The sequence below is a fragment of the Eretmochelys imbricata genome, chromosome 9, assembly GCF_965152235.1.
Source record: "Eretmochelys imbricata isolate rEreImb1 chromosome 9, rEreImb1.hap1, whole genome shotgun sequence".
Lineage (NCBI taxonomy): Eukaryota > Metazoa > Chordata > Testudines > Cheloniidae > Eretmochelys > Eretmochelys imbricata.
The window spans coordinates 72,650,518-72,675,305 of record NC_135580.1 but is presented as its reverse complement, the minus strand read 5'-3'; positions in this window follow the sequence as shown (position 1 = coordinate 72,675,305).

Genomic DNA, 24,788 nt, shown 5'->3' with positions numbered 1-24,788 from the left:
ATGGGATGACAAGCAGTAGTGTCAGAACTTTTGGATGTGCAAGGCCAGCTTCTTGGAACCGCGTGTGGAGGTTGCCCCAGCCCTTTGGTGCAGCAACACCAAAAAGAGCTGTACTCATGGTGAAGAAGTGAGTGGCGATTGCTGTGTGAAAGCTGGCAACACCAGATTTCTACAGATCAGCCAGGAATCAGTTTGGAGCTGGGAAATTCACCATGGGAGTTGCTGTGATGCAAGTGTGCAGGGTCCTTAGTCACGTCCTGCTATGAAGGACTGAGACTCTGGGCAATGTTCAGGAAATAGTGGATGGTTCTGCAGCAATGGGGTTCCCGAACTGCGGTGGGGCAATAGCAGGCATACATATTCCTATTTTGGCCCCAGACCACCTTGTGATGGATTACATCAGCAGAAAGGGCTACTTTTCTATGCTATTACTGGTGGATCACTGGGGTTGTTTCACAGACATCAATGCGGGGTGGTCAGGGAAGGTGCAAGACGCATGCACCTGTAGGAACACAGGCCTGTACAGAAAGCTGTAAGCAGAGACTTTCTTTCCAGACCTGAGGATTATCACTTGGGATGTGGAAATGCCAATAGTGACCCTGGGAGACCCAGACGACCCCTTCCTCCCCTGGCTCATGAAGCCGTATACCAGCCACCTCAACAGCATCAAGAAGCACTTCAATAACTGGCTCAGCAGGTGCAGAATGATTGTTGAATGTGCCTTCGCCTTTGAAGGCTGCTGGTGCTGTATATTCAGAATATTAGGCCTCAGTGAGGACAATATCCCCATGGTACATGCATACATAGATACATAGATATTAAGGACAGAAGGGACCGTTATGATCATCTAGTCTGACCTCCTGCACAATGCAGGCCACAGAATCTCACCCACCCACTCTTGCAATCAACCTCTCACCTATGTCTGAGCTTACTGAAGTCCTAAAATCATGGTTTAAAGACTTCAAGGAGCAAAGAATCCTCCAGCAAGTGACCCATGCCCCATGCTACAGAGGAAGGCGAAAAACCTCCAGGGCCTCTTCCAATCTGCCCTGGAGGAAAATTCCTTCCCGACCCCAAATATGGCGATCAGCTGAACCCTGAGCATATGGGCAAGATTCACCAGCCAGATACCCAGGAAAGAATTCTCTGTAGTAACTCAGGTCCCACCCCATCTAACATCCCATCACAGGCCATTGGGCCTATTTACCATGAATATTTAAAGATCAATTAATTGCCAAAATCATGTTATCCCATCATACCATCTCCTCCATAAACTTATCGAGTTTGTCTAAACTTCCTGATGACCAGTTTATACCCATTTGTTCTCGTGTCCACATTGGTACTAAGCTTAAATAATTCCTCTCCCTCTCTGGTATTTATCCCTCTGATATATTTATAGAGAGCAATCATATCTCCCCTCAACCTTCTTTTGGTTAGGCTAAACAAGCCAAGCTCCTTGAGTCTCCTTTCAGAAGACAGGTTTTCCATTCCTCGGATCATCCTAGTAGCCCTTCTCTGTACCTGTTCTAGTTTGAATTCATCCTTCTTAAACATGGGAGACCAGAACTGTACACAGTATTCCAGGTGAGGTCTCACCAATGCCTTGTACAACAGTACTAAAACCTCCTTATCTCTACTGGAAATACCTTGCCTGATGCATGTCAAGACCGCATTAGCTTTTTTCACGGCCATATCACACTGGCAGTTCATAGTCATCCTGTAATCAACTAATACTCCAAGGTCCTTCTCCTCCTCCGTTACTTCCAATTGATGCGTCCCCAGCTTATAACTAAAATTCTTATTAATCCCTAAATGCATGACCTTACACTTCTCACTATTAAATTTCATCCTATTACTATTACTCCAGTTTACAAGGTCATCCAGATCTTCCTCTATGATATCCCGGTCTCTCTCTAAATTGGCAATACCTCCCAGCTTTGTATCATCTGCAAACTTTATTAGCACACTCCCACTTTTTGTGCCGAGGTCAGTAATAAAAAGATTAAAGAAGATTGGTCCCAAAGCTGATCCCTGAGGAACTCCACTAGTAACCTCCCTCCAGCCTGACAGTTCACCTTTCAGTATGACCTGCTGTAGTCTCCCTGTTAACCAATTCCTTATCCACCTTTCAATTTTCATATTAATCCCCATCTTTTTCAATTTAACTAATAATTTCCAATTTGGCATGGTATCAAACACCTTACTGAAATCTAGGTAAATTAGACCCACTGTGTTTCCTTTGTCTAAAAAATCTGTTACTTTTTCAAAGAAAGAAATCAGGTTGGTTTGGCAAGATCTACCTTTTGTAAAACCATGTTGTATTTTGTCCCATTTACCATTGACCTCAATGTCCTTAACTACTTTCTCCTTCAAAATTTTTTCCAAGACCTTGCATACTATACTTGTCAAACTAACGGGCATGTAGTTACCCGCATCACTTTTTTTTCCTTTCTTAAAAATACGAACTATGTTAGCAATTCTCAAAAAAATCATACGGTACAACCCCTGAGTTTACAGATTCATTAAAAATTCTTGCTAATGGGCTTGCAATTTCATGTGCCAATTCCTTTAACATTCTTGGATGAAGATTATCTGGCCCCCCGATTTAGTCCCATTAAGCTGTTCGAGTTTCGTTTCTACCTCAGATATGGTAATATCTACCTCCATATTCTCATTCCCATTTGTCATGCTACCATTATCCCCAACATCCTCATTAGCCTTATTAAAGACTGAGGTAAAGTATTTGTTTAGATATTGGGCCATGCCTAGAATATCCTTAACCTCCACTCCATCCTTAGTGTTTAACGGTTCCACTTCTTCTTTCTTTGTTTTCTTCTAATTTATATGGCTATAGAACCTTTTACTATTGGTTTAAATTCCCTTTGCAAGGTCCAACTCTACTTGACTTTTAGCCTGTCTCACTTTATCCCTACATGTTCTGACCTCAATAAGGTAGCTTTCCTTGCTGATCCCTCCCATCTTCCACTGCCTGTATGCTTTCTGCTTTTTCTTAATCATCTCTCTGAGATGCTTGCTCATCCAGCTTGGTCTACAACTCCTGCCTATGATTTTTTTCCCCTTTCTTGGGTTGCAGGCTTCCGATAGCTTCTGCAGCTTTGACTTAAAGTAATCCCAGGCCTCCTCTGCCTTTAGATCCACAAGTTCTTCAGTCCAATCCACTTCCCTAACTAATTTCCTTAATTTTTGAAAGTCAGCCCTTTTGAAATCAAAAACCCTAGTCGCAGATTTATTTTTATTTATCCTTCCGTTCAGTTTGAACTGAATTAGTTCATGATCACTTGAACCAAGATCGTCCCCTACAATCATTTCTTCTATGAGGTCCTCACTACTCACCAAAACCAAATCTAAAATCCCCTGTAGTTGGTTCAGCAACTACTTGATGAAGGAATCCATCAGCTATCACGTCTAGGAAAATCTGAGCCCTATTATTATTACTTGCACTTGTCCTCCAGTCTATATCTGGGAAGTTAAAGTCTCCCATGATCACGCAGTTTTCATTAATATTTACTTCATTAAAAACATTAAAGAGGGCTCTATCCATATCCAGATTAGATCCCAGCAATCTATAGCACACCCCAAGCACTATCACAGGGGAGGCTCTACTAGTTCTCTTTCCCAATGTGATTTTTGCCCAGACAGACTCTGTCTTATCCATTTCATAGCTTCTTATTTCTTTACATTCTACCTCATCATTGATATACAATGCTACTCCACCACCTTTACCTTTATTTCGGTCTTTCCTAAACAGCACATACCCTTCAATACCTGTAGTCGAGTCATGACTACTATTCCACCATATTTCTGTTATCCCTATAATATCTGGTTTCACTTCCTGCACCAGTAGCTCTAGTTCCTCCATTTTGTTACCCAGGCTCCTCGCATTGGTGTACAAACGTCTTAATTTTTGCTGTTTGGCCTCGCTCACATTCTGTACCTGATTAGGCATGGTCATTCTACAGCCAGTATGACTTATTAGACTGGTATCCACATTGCCCTTCCTCCTTATGTCCATTCTATTACCCACGGCTGTATCCTTTCTTATTTTGTTTCTTCCCTCTCAATGTTAAAATCCAGCGTGGAGATTACCTGGACATCCCCAACCATCTCCCCCAAATTCCTAGTTTAAAGCTCTCTTAATCAGTTGTGCCAGCCTCCATCCTAGAAGTCTATTTCCTTCCCTACTCAGATGAAGTCCATCCCGAGAGACCTGTCCTCTGTCCATGAATGCCTCCCAGTGGCCATACATCCCAAAGTCCTCCTTATAGCACCACTGCCTAAGCCATCTGTTGATAGTCATAATCTTGTCACACCTTTGTTGCCCTTCTCTAGGAACAGACAGAATCCCACTAAAGATCACCTGAGCCTCAATTTCCTTAAGCGTCTTCCCCAGCCTAGCATAGTCTCCCTTGATATGTTCCAGCAAGAATCTACCGTTATCATTTGTTCCCACATGAAGGATAATTAGGGGATTCTTTCCCATTCACTTTAGCATCCGTTTCAACCTCAGGTCTACATCCTGTACCTTAGCACCTGGAAGACAGCACATCCTTCTATTCTCTGGATCAGCTCTGGTTACAGGCCTGTCTATCCTTCTCAGTAAGAGTCCCCGATCACATAGACCTGCCTTTTCCTAGTGACTGTGCTATTCTCCAGTCTATCCCCTGTTCTTTCTGGCTGCAAGTTCTTCCTATTCCTATTCTCCCTTGTAATCCTCTTCAACCCATCCTGTATCCTCTTGGGACTCATATTTGGTGTAGTTTCCACTGACTCTTCCCCTTTTCCTATAAGACTAGCTGCTCTTCTCTTTTTCCTTGCCCTTCCACATTCAGTGACCACCTGCTGAGCCCCTTCTTCATTTTCCAAGTCTGCAAACCTATTTTTGAGCTCTATTTCTCCTTCACTGGCCCGTCTTTTCCTCTGCCTGGTTCTTTTAGTCACATGCTTCCACTGTCCACTTTCCTCACTCAGCAGTCTCCCCTCAGAATTTCTCAGTCCTGCTTCCATCTGCAAGTCTGAGCTTTTCTCTTCAGCTACCTCATGTCTTTGCTCCATAATCTGCTCAAACTCCTTTCTAAACTCAACCAGACTTTCCACCTGTATCTCCGATCCTCGGATCTTTTCCTCCATCAGCTCTATCAGATGGCATTTCATAGCTGCCTGCTGTGTGCTTCATAATATCTGTGCAGCAAATGGGGAAAAGTTTCCTCAGGGGTGGAATTCGGAGGTAGATCAGCTGGATACAGATACAGACAAATATTAAAACCTTACACACACTTCCCTTAGTCCAGAGAATACTTCTCAGTGATAAGGAGTATAGGATCCCCTTGCTGCATATGGCTGCTTCTTTGAATCATGAAGGATCTCTCTCGTATAGTCAATTTCCTTCTTTTTGGCTGGTTCCACAGTTGAAAAAGACCCCCTACTATGAAAGCATCTCTCTCTCTCTTCTTCTCAAAATTTCTGTGAGTCCCCACCCCAGATTCACAGTCTTTGCGATTTAAAGGACTGTACCAAATTCCACTGCTTTACACCCCAGACCCTGAAGGGAAGTTTGAGAACATTGGTTTACTCTAGCCTTTAGCCATCCCATTGTCCCACGTGCTCCCATTTCAATGGGAACCATTCAGGTTAATGACTCTCTATTGTAAGCCTTTCCTCAGGACCCCTTGGAATTTCAGTTCAATACAGAGGTAAAAAGACAAGAGAAAGCAACAAGGCCCACACATTCCAAATGGAGTTTTCTGTGTGACAAACACATATAGGATTCCACAATATGAAACAGAATTCTTAAGCTGTATATAGACAGATTCTTCAGATCATCACAATGGATTATAAATAAAACACAGCTTGACTAGTCAACCTGCAAATTTTAACAGGGAAGAATGCATTTAGCAATCCCTGACAAATAGCACAATAATCCTTTTCCCAGAATCCATACTAGTGTGACAAATTCTTTATCCCAAAAGCTCAACTGCACTATGATTCCTGGTCTAATTCAAATTCATACTCTCTCTCTGGTGCACCAGTGGCTATAGGCCAGACTTCATTAAAGTTGGTGCACATATTAGGTCCTGCTGGAGCTGACAGAATCAGAGCTCTGTGTGCTGAACAATAATGGAACAACACAACACTTAGCTTATTGCTTTCCTCCATCCACTTCAAGACCCTCCTCACAGGCTCTCCCTCAACAGATGCAGCATATTCTGAAATCTCCAATATATTCTCAAATTCAGGCTATGACAAATAAACAAAATCAGTAATAAAAACAAAGCTGTTTGCAAATAATTTTTAAATAAAGGGAAGCTACATTAGTTGAATAAACTACTATGGCTAGGTTGAATAGTACTGTGGCCAGATGTCTGAATACAGCCAATAATCCATGTGACAATCCCATTGTTGTCATATTGGCCATGAGATCTTCAGCTAACTCATAAGACATAATCCGCATCGATACTCAAGTTAATAAATTGGTCTTGGAAACTTTAGCGTCAGACCAAAGGTAAGGTGTACAGCTGTATCAGTTCCACTTTAGCTACATTCTAGAACTGACTTCTAAGAACTGCTAGAGATACAAGCCAAATGCAAACAATTTGGCCACATCATTTGAAGTCCCAGGTTTTCAAACATGTCCATGCATGACTTGATCAGTGCCCAGTGCACATACGCAAGTCACGGCTTGTCAAGGTCCCTCCCCCACTCTGAACTCTAGGGTACAGATGTGGGGACCTGCATGAAAAACCTCCTAAGCTTATCTTTACCAGCTTAGGTCAAAACTTCCCCAAGGTACAAAATATTCCACCCTTTGTCCTTGGATTGGCCGCTACCACCACCAAACTAATACTGGTTACTGGGGAAGAGCTGTTTGGACGCATCTTTCCCCCCGAAATACTTCCCAAAACCTTGCACCCCACTTCCTGGACCAGGTTTGGTAAAAAGCCTCACCAGTTTGCCTAGGTGACTACAGACCCAGACCCTTGGATCTTAAGAACAATGAACAATCCTCCCAACACTTGCACCCCCCCTTTCCTGGGAAATGTTGGATAAAAAGCCTCACCAATTTGCATAGGTGACCACAGACCCAAACCCTTGGATCTGAGAACAATGAAAAAGCATTCAGTTTTCTTACAAGAAGACTTTTAATAAAAATAGAAGTAAATAGAAATAAAGAAATCCCCCCTGTAAAATCAGGATGGTAGATACCTTATACGGTAATTAGATTCAAAAACATAGAGAACCCCTCTAGGCAAAACCTTAAGTTACAAAAAAGATACACAGACAGAAATAGTTATTCTATTCAGCACAGTTCTTTTCTCAGCCATTTAAAGAAATCATAATCTAACACGTACCTAGCTAGATTACTTACTAAAAGTTCTAAGACTCCATTCCTGGTCTATCCCCGGCAAAGACAGAATATAGACAGACCCACAGACCCTTTGTTTCTCTCCCTCCTCCCAGCTTTTGAAAGTATCTTGTCTCCTCATTGGTCATTTTGGTCAGGTGCCAGCGAGGTTACCTTTAGCTTCCTAACCCTTTACAGGTGAGAGGAGCTTTCCCCTGGCCAGGAGGGATTTCAAAGGGGTTTACCCTTCCCTTTATATTTATGACACGGCTGCATACACACTGGTTATTTTGCACACAGTTTTGCATGTGTATGTTTGAAAATCTGAGCCACATTGTCATCCAAAGTCTCCTGCAAGCATGCAACACCATCTCTACAGATGGTGGCAACTTTATTAACTGCTGGCCTCAAAATTAACAGAACAAATCAAAGATCTGGGTCGTTACCTGCCAGAACCCTGCACTCCTGATATAAAACAGACATTAAATGCTGCACTCTGGGCGTATGGTTTTCAAGTGGCCTACATCAATGTGATCTCCCTCTACCTGTATTAAATGGGCTCAAAAAGAGACATGGCAAGGAGACATAGTTCTTCTTTGATATAACTAAAAGGCTTGAATAATCTGTTGTCTTTTGCTTAAAACAAAGGGACATTACAACTCCTTGCTATCACAATCACTATAAAGATCAGCTTACTTGAACTGACAGCCTTTGGGAGGGAGATCCATGCCAATGGTCACTTCATATCCTGGCAGCTAAAGTCATCTTTGGAACCTGGAATTGGGAATCAACACCAGGGCGCGTCATAGCAGCAGTAAATGCCTGTCTGCTGGGCATCCCTGACACTATTTTCACCTCCCTTGTGCTGGCATCTGACTTAACAGTACTAAGGGTGCCTGGTCTGTAAACCCAGAGCAGGCAACATGAGTTGGGCCCAGCAGAAGCGCTCCAAGACCAGCCAAAAGGTTTTGAATTTATAAGTAATCCCTGCAATTTATGGCTCTTTAAATTCAGGGGGAAAATCCTTAACAAATGAATACTCAGAATGATACAAAAATTACATATTACTGATAATCTCATAAGAAGGCAGATGCTAAATTTGACAGACCTATGCCTCTGGATTTAAATTCTTCTATTTTAAAATTAAAACATAAAACAAGAAATGCCTTTTTTTTTTCATTTCAAAGGAGCGTTAAATAGCAATAGCAAAAATGGGCCTAGGTCTTTTTCTGAACAGTAGTTTTACTCTTCCATTGACCTTGAAAACTTCTAAGGAAGGAGATTCCATCACCTCCCTAGGTAACGCATTCCAGTGCTTCACCACCCTCCCAGTGAAAAAGTTTTTCCTAACATCCAATCTAAACCTCCCCTACTGCAACTTGAGACCATTACTCCTTGTTCTGTCATCTGCTACCACTGATAGCAGTCTAGATCCATCCCCTTTGGAACTCCCTTTCAGGTAGTTGAAAGCAGCTATCAAATCCCTCCTCATTCTTCTCTTCTGCAGACTAAACAATCCCAGTTCCTTCAGCCTCTCCTCATAAGTCATGTGCTTCAGCCCCCTAATCATTTTTAGAATTAAACACCTCCCAGCACCTCTGTCTTCTAGTTAAAGCAATGGATTTTTAAGATTGCCGAAAGCTGCATAGGAAAGAACAAAAAAGCTCATTAACATTATTCATAAATTCTGACAATTGTGGCATTTGGGTGAAATGCTTTAAACTCCTGCTCTCCTTTTTTTCCCCACTCCTCACACATTGTATATGCTCCCTCATAGACAAACTTAATTCACTGGAATAATTCTATTTGGCTTTAGAGATTATATAATTTGTCATTGAACCAACACACTAGTGGTTGTGGAGATAGAATTTTCCCATATGCTGCCAAAACAGAAGTATGAAATATGGCTTGGTTTTCATTAATGTATGTATAATTAATGCCTTGAATTTTAATTACTTCAGCTATAATTTGGAAGTGAAAATATTCTTCTGCCAGAAAAATACATTTAATATGAAATGGACATGCTTACTGTTAATACCCACCGTTTATCTTCAATAATTAACTCCTTTGATTGAGTAGCCTGCATATGTCTGTCAGAATATAAATTTAGTGCTGCAAATGGAACCTATTCATTCTACATGGCTTGCAAAAATAAAACTGAAGTCTGATTTTTGAGCACAGTAGGCTTTCAAGTAGGTTTTCTTTATACCTAGTTGATGTGAATACAGAAAAATACTACGTGGTTAACTTGCAGGGGATTTTGAGTGACATACTGAAATCAGAATGTACTTCCTAAACACTGATTCTTGAAATTTAAACTGAACTGGAAAGATATGAGCAGGCAAATTTACCAACCTGCTCTACAAAACACAGATCACAATCTAAAGCATCAATATTAACTTGCTTCAAAAATTGTGACTAAATCTTTAATATTCAAACTGGTAAGCATTACCACCAAAGATTTGGCTTTAACTCATCATTATATTTAATGTCACTAACACACAGTTTGCTGTACCTGTTTTGGTTAGAACTGTGTAAAACATGCATCATGAACCCCAATAATGTGGAACACTGGACCAGTTTTGGGTTAGTAAAAATCACAGAAGTCTGCCCAGTTCTTTCATCACTCATCAGCTCTGTCTACTTGTTTCTAGATAAGGTATCCTCAAACAGGGCTACAGTAGAGGATATGGAAATAAGGTACTATATTTTAAGGGGACAGGGATATTTTCACTGTAAAGATATTCATCACGGAAGATAAACGTTCACTCCAATGTCCATCCCTCCTTGGCCACTTTATAATTACCACATATTAATACTACAGAATATGACCACTTGATTCTAAAAGATGACTTCTATTCAATGCTTCAGGAAGGCATAATCCCCACAAAGATACCTTACACATATACCCAAAAGATTACTCTTTTATTAGCACAAAATGTTTCTACGAAGTTTTCTCTCTCTCTCTCTAAAGCTCATTCTTTAGGCATAAAAAGACCTGCGACATACAACATTCAGCCCAGGTTTCTGGAATCCTAAGCTTTGTAAGTTAGCTGGCCTGCAGATTTATATAGCAGATACTATAGTAAGGCATTTGTATTGTAGCACAGTTCTAAGGAACAAAGGAAAGCTCCCTCACTCTTTCAAAGTAAAACATTTCAGCATTGACTGTGGCTTTTGACTTCTATGCACCTATTGTTCAGAGTTTTACCCTTGTTCTTAGTTTGTTGGTGACTAATTGTGAAATCTCAAAACTTCAGATATTAAATTTCCATATATAGGGTTGTTTCAGGCATTTTTTCTGGCTTTCCTGTATCATTCTCCCCTAACAGGGGATTAATAGGCAGCAGGTTTAAAACAAACAAAAGGAAAAAGAAAAGGAGGACTTGTGGCACCTTAGAGAAACAAATTTATTTGAGCATAAGCTTTCGTGGGCTACAGCCCACTTCATCGGATGCAATAAGCCCATGAAAGTTTATGCTCAAATAAATTTGTTAGTCTCTAAGGTGCCACAAGTCCTCCTTTTCTTTTTGCGGATACAGACTAACACGGCTGCTACTCTGAAACCAAAGAAAAGGACGTATTTCTTCACACAATGCACAGTCAACCTGTGGAACTCTTTGCCAGAGGATGTTGTGAAGGCCAAGACTATAACAGGGTTCAAAAAAGAACTAGATAAATTCATGGAGGATAGGTCTATCAATGTCTATTAGCCAGGATGGGCAGGGATGGTGTCCCTAGCCTCGGTTTGCCAGAAGCTGGGAATGAGCGACAGGGAATGGATCACTTGATGATTACCTGTTCTGTTCATTCCCTGTTCTGTTCATTCCCCACACCTGGCATTGCCCACTGTTGGAAGACAGGATACTAGGCTAGTGGACCTTTGGTCTTACTCAGTATGGCCATTCTTATGTTCTTAACAACATATGAAGACTGACTAAAAATCCGAAGAACTGATGAAATATACTACATCCTGAGAAATAAAAATTCTACAGTGACACATTGGAGGTTTTTCTTGAACTGGTAAAACCAGTTAGAAAAATTGTAGAGTAGGGTAAAAATCCTGTTCCTTTAGGATGAGCAAAATGTAGATATCAACATGTCTAATGTCAAGTGACAGAAACTGCTTACAGCCTTGTGAAGAAAAAGCTTACATTTCAAACAGTGTCTCATGGGCACCACAACCCCATAGAAGCAGGAGAGTTAATAAAATAACTTGAGCCAGGCTATCAGTCAGTTTTTCATAGTTGGAGGCTGTAGTCATTTATGGAGTAGGAATGAGAGTTAATACAGCCCAAGAGACAAATTAAAGTTATTAAATATTTATTAGCTTACCAAAGCCACATTTAACAACCACCCAGAACAAGGAAGGAAAATACATAGTTTGATGAAGTCAATTCAACATGCAGGACGACAAGATTGCTACAAAGTTGTGTATTCTATGTCTGCCTTAAATAGGCCCTGATCACACCTCCACAACAACAAAGTCTATCTGTAACTAAGTCCCGCTGGACTGAACACACCTCGTCAAGCCCACTTCTTTACTCAGTGGAGCATTGGTTTTTTTAATCCTCTTTAGAGATCTGTTAGAAAATTTGATTTGATCAGAGCCAGCCTTACCATTTGTGAGTGGGCCTGTGAAGCAATGTTTTGTTCCCCAAACCTAACTAGCTCCTGGCCATCATGATCACACTACTATTCACCGGTCTGAAAGCAAGAGGATTCTTTGGGGGTATATTTTCAAACACAGACAACCTCCTTTTCAATTAATAATGAGTGCGGGTAAGAGGAGAAAATAACCTTTTGGTTCCTCAGCACTCTGCTACTGAATAGCCACCCAGCTGGTTGTGCTGGATTTTGCATAAAGCTGACAACTTTTAAACAAATTTTGCTAAGGACTATTGTTGAAATGAGACAGAAGTCTGCGCACCACTAGGCCCCCTACCACTAGAGGATTGCAGGCAATTTTTAGTTAACTTGGTACTACATAGCACTTTGCAAACATTTAGTTAGGACTTGTCCACACTTGAAAGTTGTTGCGGGTTGTCATAAATATGAAGGGAAGGGTAAACCCTTTAAAATCTCTCCTGGCCAGAGGAAAAATCCTTTTACCTGTAAAAGGGTTAAGAAGCTAACGGTAACCTCGCTGGCACCGGACCAAAATGACCAATGAGGAGACAAGATACTTTCAAAAGCTGGGAGGAGGGAGAAAAACAAAGGGTCTGTGTTTGTCTGTATGCTGCTTTTGCCGGGGACAGAACAGGAATGGAGTCTTAGAACTTTTAGTAAGTAATCTAGCTCGGTATGTGTTAGATTATGATTTCTTTAAATGGCTGAGAAAAGAACTGTGCTGAATAGAACGACTATTCCTGTCTGTGTGTCTTTTTTGTAACTTAAGGTTTTGCCTAGAGGGATTCTCTATGTTTTGAATCTAATTACCCTGTAAGGTATCCACCATCCTGATTTTACAGAGGTGATTCCTTTACTTCTATTAAAAGTCTTCTTGTAAGAAAACTAATGCTTTTTCATTGTTCTAAGATCCAAGGGTTTGGGTCTGTGGTCACCTATGCAAATTGGTGAGGATTTTTACCAAACCTTCCCCAGGAAGTGGGGTGCAAGGGTTGGGAGGATTTTGGGGGGAAAGACATGTCCAAACCACATTTCCCAGTAAACCCAGAGAAAGTTTGGTGGTGGCAGTGGAAATCCAAGGGTAAAATAATTTTGTACCTTGGGAAAGTTTTAACCTAAGCTGGTAAAAGTAAGCTTAGGAAGTCTTCATGCAGGTCCCCACATCTGTACCCTAGGGTTCAGAGTGGGCAAGGAACCTTGACATGGTGGCAGAGTGGTGGGATTAACCTGAAATCATTTTGAGATCAATTTGAGATTTTTTGAACCAGAAATACAGATTTTAAAAAGGAATTTTTTTTCCTTTGGGGCTGCTGGAAAGGAGGTCCAACTGAAAGCAGCTAGTTTTTTCTCTGCTTTGGGGCCAGAGCAGAGACAAAAGGGGATTATCTTTGTGAATTGCAAGTTTTCTTTGCCTGGAGGCAGAGTAGTTAACCTCCTGCAGGGAAATTCACAGTCTTCATAAACCTGAGGTTTTTTCCCCCTAAAGGTAAATAGGAGGGTGTTCTATACCCATTTGCTTGGAGACAAAAGTGGTAGGGGTTTTTTTTTTTAGGATTTTGATTTTTTTCACAAGGAGCACAGATTTGAAAAGGAATTTTTTTTTCCTTTGGGACTGCTGGAAAGGAGGTTTCCAAGTAGTGGAGGTTTTTTGCTTTGATTTGGGGCCAGAGCAGAGACAAAGGGAATTGTCTTTTTCTGTAGGCTGACAATCACTATCAGAGAATAGGTATCCTATTCCAGCACAGCAAAATTTTACAAGCCAAGTTTTGTTTGTTTTATTTCTAACCCTTGGGTGTAAAGTTAGTTAAAAACAGAGAGGTAAAGATGACAGACACCAAGGCACTACACAAATTGGAGTTAGCCAAACTGGAGACAATGAAAGAAGCTGAAAAAGCTCTAGAAGCTGCTTACAGGAGAGCAATGGAGGCAAAGGACAAAGAGATGGAGGCAAAGGACAAAGAAAGGGAGGCAGCGAAAGAGGCAGAACAACACCAAGCGGCTGCTCACAGGAGAGCTATGGAAGCAAGGGACAAAGAACTGGAGGAGAAGGAAAAAGAGAGGAAGCATGTGGAGGAGATGGAGAAGATAAAGGCTCAGCAGAATATACCAACAAACCCTAGCAATCCTTCTCCAGGTACCACTTCCCATCCCAGAAATTTCCCCACCTACAAGGCAGGCGATGATACTGAGGCCTTCTTAGAAAACTTTGAAAGGGCCTGCCTTGGGTACAGCATCTCTATCGACCAATACATGGTAGATCTGAGGCCGCAGCTCAGTGGACCCTTAGCTGAGGTAGCGGCTGAAATGCCTAAAGAACACATGAACAAGTATGAACTGTTTTTAAATCCAAGGCGAGAGTCAGAATGGGGATAACACCCGAGCAGTCTCGTCGGAGGTTCAGAGCCCTAAGTTGGAAACCAGACGTGTCATTTACCCGACATGCCTACCACATTGTGAAACATTGGGATGCCTGGATATCAGGAGCAAGTGTTGAATCTCCAGTAAATTTGCCCTTCCTAATGCAAATGGAACAATTCTTAGAGGGTGTTCCTGAGGAAATAGAAAGATACATCCTAGATGGGAAGCCCAAAACTGTAATCGAGACAGGAGAGATTGCAGCCAGATGGGTGGAGGTGGCAGAGAATAAGAAAACTGGTCACAGTTGGAGCGGAGACCAGAAGGGACAACCCCAGACCACACCCTATTACCGGGGACCGCCCAAGGCCCCACCTACGTCCCAAAGAACCCTCCAGACACCTTATCGTCCCACCACCCCATTCTCCAGCAACCCACCTCGCCCCAGTGACCCGTCAGCTGGATGATGTTTTAAATGTAACAAGCTGGGGCATGTAAAGGCCAACTGCCCCAAGAACCCCAACAGATTACAGTTCATTGCACCGGAATCACACCAGAGATCCGCAGGCCCAGATACCTCCCAGATACCCTTGGAGCAGAGGGAAACTGTGAGTGTGGGCGGGAAGAAGGTCACCGCGTGGAGGGACACCGGAGCACAAGTGTCAGCTATCCATGCTTCCTTAGTGGACCCCAATTTAATCAACCCAGAGATCCAAGTGACAATTCAACACTTCAAGTCCAACTCTTTCGATTTGCCTACAGCCAAGTTGCCTGTCCAGTACCAGGGCTGGTCAGGAACGTGGACTTTTGCAGTCTATGATGATTATCCCATCCCCATGCTGTTGGGGGAAGACTTAGCCAATCATGTGAAGTGGGCCAAGAGGGCGGGAATGGTCACCCGCAGCCAGGCTAAACAAGCCGTGACGCCTAGCTCTGTTCCAGAAACTTCTATCAGGACCCGGTCAGAGGTGATGGACCCGGACCCCAGGCTAATGTCTGCAACAGCAGTAGTGGATCCAGTCCCAGAGACCCAGACGGAATCAGTCCCAGAACTGGAACCAGCGGAACAACCAGCACCAGACCCATTGCCAGCACTGAATCCAGTACTTGCAACCTCAACACCAGAGGGCCCCACCGAACCTGAATCGGCAGCAGCCCATAACCCTACACAAGAGGCTCAGCCGGAGCCTGAACCCCAACATAGTGTCCCAGTGGAGAGCGTTTCACAGTCAACGGAAACAGCCCCATCCCCTACTTCGCTTCCAGAGGGACCAAGCATAGGTCCACAATCCAGTGAGGAACTGATGTCTCCAGCCTCAAGGGAACAGTTCCAGACCGAACAGGAAACAGATGAAAGCCTCCAGAGAGCTTGGACGGTGGCACGGAGCAACCCACCGCCTCTCAGCTCTTCTAATCGATCCAGGTTTGTTGTAGAAAGAGGACTTTTATACAAGGAAACTCTTTCTGGTGGACACCAGGAAGACTGGCATCCTCAGAGACAGTTGGTAGTTCCAACTAAATACCGGGCCAAGCTCTTGAGCTTAGCCCATGATCATCCTAGTGGCCATGCTGGGGTGAACAGGACCCCGTTTGGGGGGGTCATTCCACTGGGAGGGAATGGGCAAGGATGTCTCTATCTATGTCCGGTCTTGTGAAATATTGCAAAGAGTGGGAAAACCCCAAGACCAGGTCAAAGCCCCTCTCCAGCCACTCCCCATCATTGAAGTTCCCATTTCAGCGAGTAGCTGTGGATATTCTGGGTCCTTTTCTGAAAAAGACACCCAGAGGAAAGCAGTACATACTGACTTTCATGGATTTTGCCACCCGATGGCTGGAAGCAGTAGCTCTAAGCAACACCAGGGCTAAAAGTGTGTGCCAGGCACTAGCAGACATTTTTGCCAGGGTAGGTTGGCCCTCTGACATCCTCACAGATGCGGGCACTAATTTCCTGGCAGGAACTATGGAAAATCTTTGGGAAGCTCATGGGGTAAATCACTTGGTTGCCACTCCTTACCACCATCAAACAAATGGCATGGTGGAGAAGTTTAATGGAACTTTGGGGGCCATGATATGTAAATTCGTAAATGAGCACTCCAATGATTGGGACCTAGTGTTGCAGCAGTTTCTCTTTGCCTACAGAGCTGTACCACATCCCAGTTTAGGGTTTTCCCCATTTGAACTTGTATAGGGCCGTGAGGTTAAGGGGCCATTACAGTTGGTGAAGCAGCAATGGGAGGGATTTACACCTTCTCCAGGAACTAACAGTCTGGACTTTGTAACCAACCTACAAAACACCCCCGAACCGCTTTAGCCCTTGCTAGAGAAAACTTACAGGATGCTCAAAAAGAGCAAAAAGCCTGGTATGATAAATATGCCAGAGCGCGTTCCTTCAAAGTAGGAGACCAGGTCATGGTCTTAAAGGCGCTCCACGCCCATAAAATGGAAGCATCGTGGGAAGGGCCATTCACGGTCCAGGAGCACCTGGGAGCTGTTAATTATCTCATAGCATTCCCCACCTCCAACCGAAAGCCTAAGGTGTACCATATTAATTCTCTAAAGCCCTTTTATTCCAGAGAATTAAAGGTTTGTAAGTTTACAGCGCAGGGAGGAGACGACACTGAGTGGCCTGAAGGTGTCTACTATGAAGGGAAAAGTGCTGGTGGTGTGGAAGAGGTGAACCTCTCCATGACCCTTGGGCAAATGCAGCAACAGCAGATCAAGGAGGTGTGCACTAGCTACGCGCCAATGTTCTCAGCCACCCCAGGACTGACTGAACGGGCATACCACTCCATTGACACAGGTAATGCTCACCCAATTGAAGTCCAACCTTATCGGGTGTCTCCTCAAGGTAAAACTGCTATAGAACGGGAGATCCAGGATATGTTACAGATGGGTGTAATCTGCCCCTCTGGAAGTGCGTGGGCATCTCCAGTGGTTCTAGTTCCCAAACCAGATGAGGAGATACGTTTTTGCATGGACTACCATAAACTAAATGGTGTAACTCGCCCTGACAACTATCCAATGCCACGCACAGATGAACTATTAGAGAAACTGGGACGGGCCCAGTTCATCTCTACCTTGGACTTAACCAAGGGGTACTGGCAAGTACCGCTAGATGAATCTGCCAAGGAAAGGTCAGCCTTCATCACACATCTCGGGCTGTATGAATTTAATGTACTCCCTTTCGGGCTGCGAAATGCACCCGCCACCTTCCAAAGACTTGTAGATGGTCTCCTAGCGGGATTAGGAGAATATGCAGTTGCCTACTTTGACGATGTGGCCATATTTTCGGATTCCTGGGCAGAACACCTGGAACATCTACAAAAAGTCCTTGAGCGCATACGGGAGGCAGGACTAACTGTTAAGGCTAAGAAGTGTCAAATAGGCCTAAACAGAGTGACTTACCTTGGACACAAGGTGGGTCTAGGAACTATCAGCCCCCTACAGGCCAAAGTGGATGCTATCCAAAAGTGGCTTGTCCCAAAGTCAAAGAAACAGGTTCAATCCTTCTTAGGCTTGGCCGGTTATTACAGATGATTTGTACCACAATACAGCCAAATCACCACCCCACTGACAGACCTAACCAAAAAGAAACAGCCAAATGCCGTTCAGTGGACCGAAGAGTGTCAGAAGGCCTTTAACCAGCTTAAAGCAACACTCATGTCTGACCCTGTACTAAGGGCCCCAGACTTTGACAAACCGTTCCTAGTAACCACAGATGCATCCGAGCGTGGTGTGGGAGCAGTTTTAATGCAGAAAGGACCTGATCAAGAATTCCACCCTGTAGTGTTTCTCAGAAAAAAACTGTCGGAGAGGGAAAGCAACTGGTCAGTCAGTGAAAAAGAATGTTACGCCATTATCTACGCCCTGGAAAAGCTACGCCCATATGTTTGGGGACGGCGTTTCCACCTGCAAACTGATCATGCTGCGCTACAGTGGCTTCATACCACCATGGGAAATAACAAAAAACTTATTCGGTGGAGTTTTGCTCTCCAAGATTTTGATTTCGACATCCAACACATCTCAGGAGCTTCTAACAAAGTGGCTGATGCACTCTCCCGTGAAAGTTTCCCAGAATCAACTGGTTAATATCGTCCTTGAGATGTGGAAAATATTGTTAGTCTTTATGTACTTGGTAGTATATTTAAAGATGCATGTGTCTTATTAACTCTGTTTTTCCTAGAGCTCTAGGAAGAAATTCCAGCCAGCGTTTCACCCTAGCTGAGATTTGGGGGGCGTGTCATAAATATAAAGGGAAGGGTAAACCCCTTTAAAATCCCTCCTGGCCAGAGGAAAACTCCTCTCACCTGTAAAGGGTTAAGAAGTTAAAGGTAACCCCGCTGGCACCTGACCAAAATGACCAATGAGGAGACAAGATACTTTCAAAAGCTGGGAGGAGGGAGAAAAACAAAGGGTCTGTGTCTGTCTGTATGCTGCTTTTGCCGGGGACAGAACAGGAATGGAGTCTTAGAACTTTTAGTAAGTAATCTAGCTCGGTATGTGTTAGATTATGATTTCTTTAAATGGCTGAGAAAAGAACTGTGCTGAATAGAATGACTATTCCTGTCTGTGTGTCTTTTTTGTAACTTAAAGTTTTGCCTAGAGGGATTCTCTATGTTTTGAATCTAATTACCCTGTAAGGTATCTACCATCCTGATTTTAAAGAGGTGATTCCTTTACTTCTATTAAAAGTCTTCTTGTAAGAAAACTGAATGCTTTTTCATTGTTCTAAGATCCAAGGGTTTGGGTCTGTGGTCACCTATGCAAATTGGTGAGGATTTTTACCAAACCTTCCCCAGGAAGTGGGTGCAAGGGTTGGGAGGATTTTGGGGGCAAAGACATGTCCAAACCATGTTTCCCAGTAAACCCAAATAAAGTTTGGTGGTGGCAGTGGAAATCCAAGGGTAAAATAATTTTGTACCTTGGGGAAGTTTTAACCTAAGCTGGTAAAAGTAAGCTTAGGAGGTTTTCATGCAGGTCCCCACATCTGTACCCTAGAGTTCAAAGTGGGGAAGGAACCTTGACATGGGTTAACTTGAATTATTTCACAATAAAGCATGTTGCAACCAAACAAGATTTTGTTTATGAATCCACTGACACTTTAACCTTTGCTAATACACTCACTTTAGAAGTAGGTTTACTGAGCTGCAGGATGAGTATACCCTCAAGAAAGTAGATATGGCTGCACTGCCACCCTGAAACAACTGTTGTGCATCTGGCAGTCCTCCAACTGTTATTCCACACTGCTTTAAGGTTGTGCTGGATCGGCTAGTCAGTTTATCTGTGTGCCCTCACCACTCTGCGGTCCTCCTGGCCAGATGTCATTTCAATGTTTAAATGTCGGCACAGAGCCAGGTATGGCCTTTGTGATTTCAGCTCATGGCAAGTTCATACACTTGGAGTCAAAGAATTGTTATACAACAGCTGTGCCTTGTCCTTCTTTGTGGTCCTGTGCTGAGGTCCTGGATTTCACTGCCCATTTGGGAGAGGACTGTGTCCAGGCCGATCTTGAATGCACCAAATTGCATAGATCTACTAGTGACTATCTGGACAAATGCATGAGAGGGGACGCTCCTGGGATCTGCAGCAGTGAAACAAAACTGGATAGGCACTCCAGCTAGATTATAAGAATGTTAGGGACAATAATAAGATCTCTAGGGAGTTCACGTGGACTGCAACTACCATGAGGAGCGGGGCCATATATTTGCCAGAGAGACCACCACTGAATCATGGCACATTGCAGACTCCAAATGTCAATCAGCACAGAGAAGATTGATACAGAATACAGGAATTTGTCAATTCATTCAATCTGCTGAAATCTGAGGCAGATGAAGTGTTAGAGACCTGAGATCCTCTCCCACAAACACACGTAGCCATAGGACCAACTTGAACCACTGACTGAGAGTCAACCTGTAAAGGGGATTTCTTCCAGTAAGTATTACATGCCACATTACAATACAACTGTACTGGTGGATCGAACAACTCAGTTCTGGGCACCATTAGGATACCACTATGTTGGGCCTCCTTAGCTTTTAATCTCCCTACCTGATGCTCAAAATTTCAGCTATGCCAGAGTTTTAAAACACTCTGTACCATTTATTTCTCCAAAAGTGTGCAAACACAACCATTGTTCAAGCTTACTCGGTCCAGCCCCACACCCCTTTGCTGCAGTGCGTATTGCTCGTCATTGAAGGCTGCAGCACCACGTGGGTTACAAATGAGAATGATTGAACAAATGGCACATTGTAGCTGCAGATACACAAAAGAAAAGCATGAGAAATATTTTTCTTACTCACTGTGTCATCTGTGTCCTTAGCTTTGAGAAAACTTGAGCTGTTCTGGGAAAAGGAAATATTTTGAAGAAAAAAAAAACGGAAAGTCTCTTGATTACAATACATGCTTATTCCTTAAGATTATGTTCTCTCATATACTCCTGGACTGACGCCTTCTTGGGGGAATGGTTTACATTGGCTGCTCATCAGAGGAACCAGCTCAGTTTGCATACAGCTAACTGGGACGGACCTTGGAATGATCTTATTACCAAAAATGAAGGCTTTGGCAGTACTGCCCCCAAGACATGAATTAATTTAGTGTCCCCCTAAAAATAGAAGGATGTCTACTCATTTTCATGGACCCCAATAGCCAGACCTTGGCAGCTATGGACAGTGAATAATATGAATTTCCAAGCATACTTATGGGGTTTTGTTTTCAAAGATGCCCTTCAAAAGGAAAAAGAGCTAGAAGCTTACTTTAAAAGATGTTTCTTTACCTTTCTAGGTATTCACAAAACAGGGGATGAGGAGGGCATGTGGCTCCAGGATTCTGGCAATAGTTCCAGTTCTGAACCTACAGCAATGTGGGTAGAGAGGGGTGTCCTAAAATCAGACAATGATTTGTGTGCATTAAAAAATAGTCCCAACACAATGAATGTTTAAAAATTATTTTCTGTTCACCCAAATCCAGATACCAAAGACTCACATAGGACAAAAATATTTGCTTAAAATTCTTTGGTTTTGTTTCTATAATGTTCATATTTCCCTGTTCACCCTCAGTTAAGCTGAAAATGTACAATAACACCTTATGTTCTACCTTGGAATTGTTCAGGTTCTTTCCTGGGGTTAGAGAACAGACTTTTTTGCAGAAACAAAGTGTGAATCCTTGACTTTCCAGTGTAAAATCCTAAGACACCATTAGAGTTTTTCCTCAGAACATCAGTACTGAGCTGATGAAAAGGGTCTGATGTCTACATTTCCTTTTCAAGATTTCAGGGCTAGGTAGTAAGCCAGAGCGGTACTGATAGACACCACTTGTCTTTTTAGGACATGCCACGATGAAATAAAAACGACTGGCTCTATGGAATAGAAAATTATTTCTATCTATATACACCACTTATGACTAACACGCTAGATATCCCATACCACTAAGCTGGCTTAAAAGAGTTGCTGTGTTATGGCATCCATGGCAGTGCATGAAAAATCTTTCTTATGATGCATTCTCTCTCCACTGTATCTGTGGTTAAGTCAATTTTATTCAAGCATATTTAGTGATAAGTGCATGCAGTTTTCTTTCCCTGCTGGGTTTTAACAGCATAACTGTAAAACATGAAGAGACATGCAAGTACACACAAATTCTATTAAAAGCAGTAGCTTGTAAATTTATAGTGAGCAAGTAGGTAAACATATTCAGAGTTTCCACCAGAACGAAGATATACATGAACCAACATTAATTCAGAAAACTTAGGAATGAAAATGAGTTAGTATCAAATACTGTAAATTAAACAAAGGAATGAATAAAGTATCTCCATAGCTTTATGAATTAAAATCCATAGAAGCAGTAATGCTTTATTTCCTTTGGACTTTTCCCCCCCAGTACTGATATCAGAGTCAATGGATAAGCAACGCTAGTTTTCTTATAGATAAGAAGCACAGGATTGCCTCTTTTTCCACATACTGGGGAAATACACTAGCATGAGCACTGCGTTGGTGTATGTACCCTGATGGTTACCAAATAACTGTGAATTCACACAATGCTACAAAAAGAGCAATGAATTTCTTCATATTTGTAAAACCATTCACTGTAAGGGTAACTGTTTCCCAGACATAGCAAATGAGATTTCTCAAAGACTCCTGTGATGGAACACACGTTTAGAACACATGCTTTAGCAGAACTCTAAAGGCCTAGATATTAGCAAGTTATATGAGAGAGAAATTTTCATCAAGGAAATTATCAAATCCAAGGAAAGTGCATCAAATGCTGTCATAGTCTTAATTTCTTCTGAAGAATCACTTGAGTGTTGGCAAATTCATATTCAATGATATAATGAACTATTTGCCTCTAAGCCATCGTTTGGCCAGAGATACTCTGCACTGAATCTGAGATGAATTCTTCTTTAATATAGAGAGTGGAAAGGTGCGTCACTGCTCTCCAGTGTGTAGAATATGCTAGAACGTACTCATTTTAAGATGAAAAATTCTTTGGAGCAAAGACTGTCTTTCTGTTCTGTGTTTACACAGCACCTAGCACAATGGGGGAACCTGGGCCATGACTTGGGCTCCTAGGTACTACATTAATATAAATAACAGTTTAATCAGTTTACAATGATTATAACCCTCAGGCCTGAATAAAGGATGTGTGTTATTACTGGTGATAATTGACAAATATTTTCATTTAATCAAGTAATTTTGGACTAGATTTCTATGTTATGCTACATTCCTGCAGTTAGCTATCCAGCCTGACATCCATTTGTGTATGTAGATGGACACCAAGCACAGCAATTAAAAAACAAAAAGTATTATCGAAATAGAATCATAGAATATCAGGGTTAGAAGGGACCTCAGGAGGTCATCTAGTCCAACCCCCTGCTCAAAACAGGACCATCCCCCACTAAATCATCCCAACCAGGGCTTTGTCAAGCCTGATCTTAAAAACCTCTAAGGAAGGAGATTCCACCACCTCCCTTGGTAACGCATTCTAGTGCTTCACCACCCAACTAGTGAAAAAGTTTTTCCTAATATCCAACCTAAACTGCCCCCACTGCAACTTGAGACCATTACTCCTCATTCTGTCATCTGCTACCACTGAACAGTCTAGATCCATTCTCTTTGGAACCCCCTTTAGGTAGTTGAAAGCAGCTATCAAATCCCTCCTCATTCTTCTCTTCTACAGACTAAACAATCCCAATTCCCTCACTCTCTCCTCATAAGTCATGCGCTCCAGCCCCCTAATCATTTTTATTACCCTTCGCTGGACTCTTTCCAATTTTTCCACATCCTTCTTGTAGTGTGGGGCCCAAAACTGGACACACTACTCCAGATGAGGCCTCACCAATGCCAAATAGAGGGGAATGATCACGTCCCTTGATCTGCTGGCAATGCTCCTACTTATACAGCCCAAAATGCCATTAGCCTTCAGGGCAACAAGGGCACACTGTTGACTCATATCCAGCTTCTCATCCACTGTAACCCCAGGTCCTCTTCTGCAGAACTGCTGCGTAGCCACTCTGTCCCTAGTCTGCAGCAGTGCATGGGATTCTTCTGTCCTAAGTGCAGGACTCTGCACTTGTCCTTGTTGAACCTCATCAGATTTCTTTTGGCCCAATCCTCTAATTTGTCTAGGTCCCTCTGTATCCTATCCCTACTCTCCAGCGTATCTACCACTCCTCCCAGTTTAGTGTCATCTGCAAACTTGCTGAAGGTGCAATCCACACCATCTTCGAGATCATTAATGAAGAGATTGAACAAAACCGGCCCCAGAACCGACCCTTGGGGCACTCCGCTTGATACCAGCTGCCAACTAGGCATGGAGCCATTGATCACTACCCATTGAGCCTGACGATCTAGACAGCTTTTTATCCACCTTATAGTACATTCATCCAGCCCATACTTCTTTAACTTACTGGCAAGAATACTGTGGGAAATAAGTGGCCTCAAATCAATGGCACAGCAACTATAGTGCTAAAGATCACATATTTATATCCAAATAGCTTATTTTCAATATTCTTCCAGAAGTAGGAAAGATTCTGTAAGGGTTGAAACAAGACCAAAAAAAAAAAAAAATCGCACAAATCTAATTATTGTAACTGGGTGCTGCACTCTAGCCTCACTTCAGAATTTCATATATATTTTCTGGAGGACAGGATATTTAGAGTGGGTTAGACTCTTATATAACTAGGGTTGCCAGGTGTCAGGTTTTCAATGGGAATGCCTCCTCAAAAAGGGACCCTGGCGGCTCAGGTCAGCACCGTTCACTGGGCCGTTAAAATGTCCGGTTGGCAGTGCAGTGGGGCTAAGGCAGGCTCCCTGCCTTCCGTTGCTCCATGTGGCTCCCGGAAGCAGCAGCATGTCCCCACTCTGGCTCCTAGGCATAGGGGCAGCCAGGGGGCTCTGCGCATCACCCCTGCCCCAAGCACTGGCTCTGCAGTTCCCATTGGCCGGAAACTGTGGCC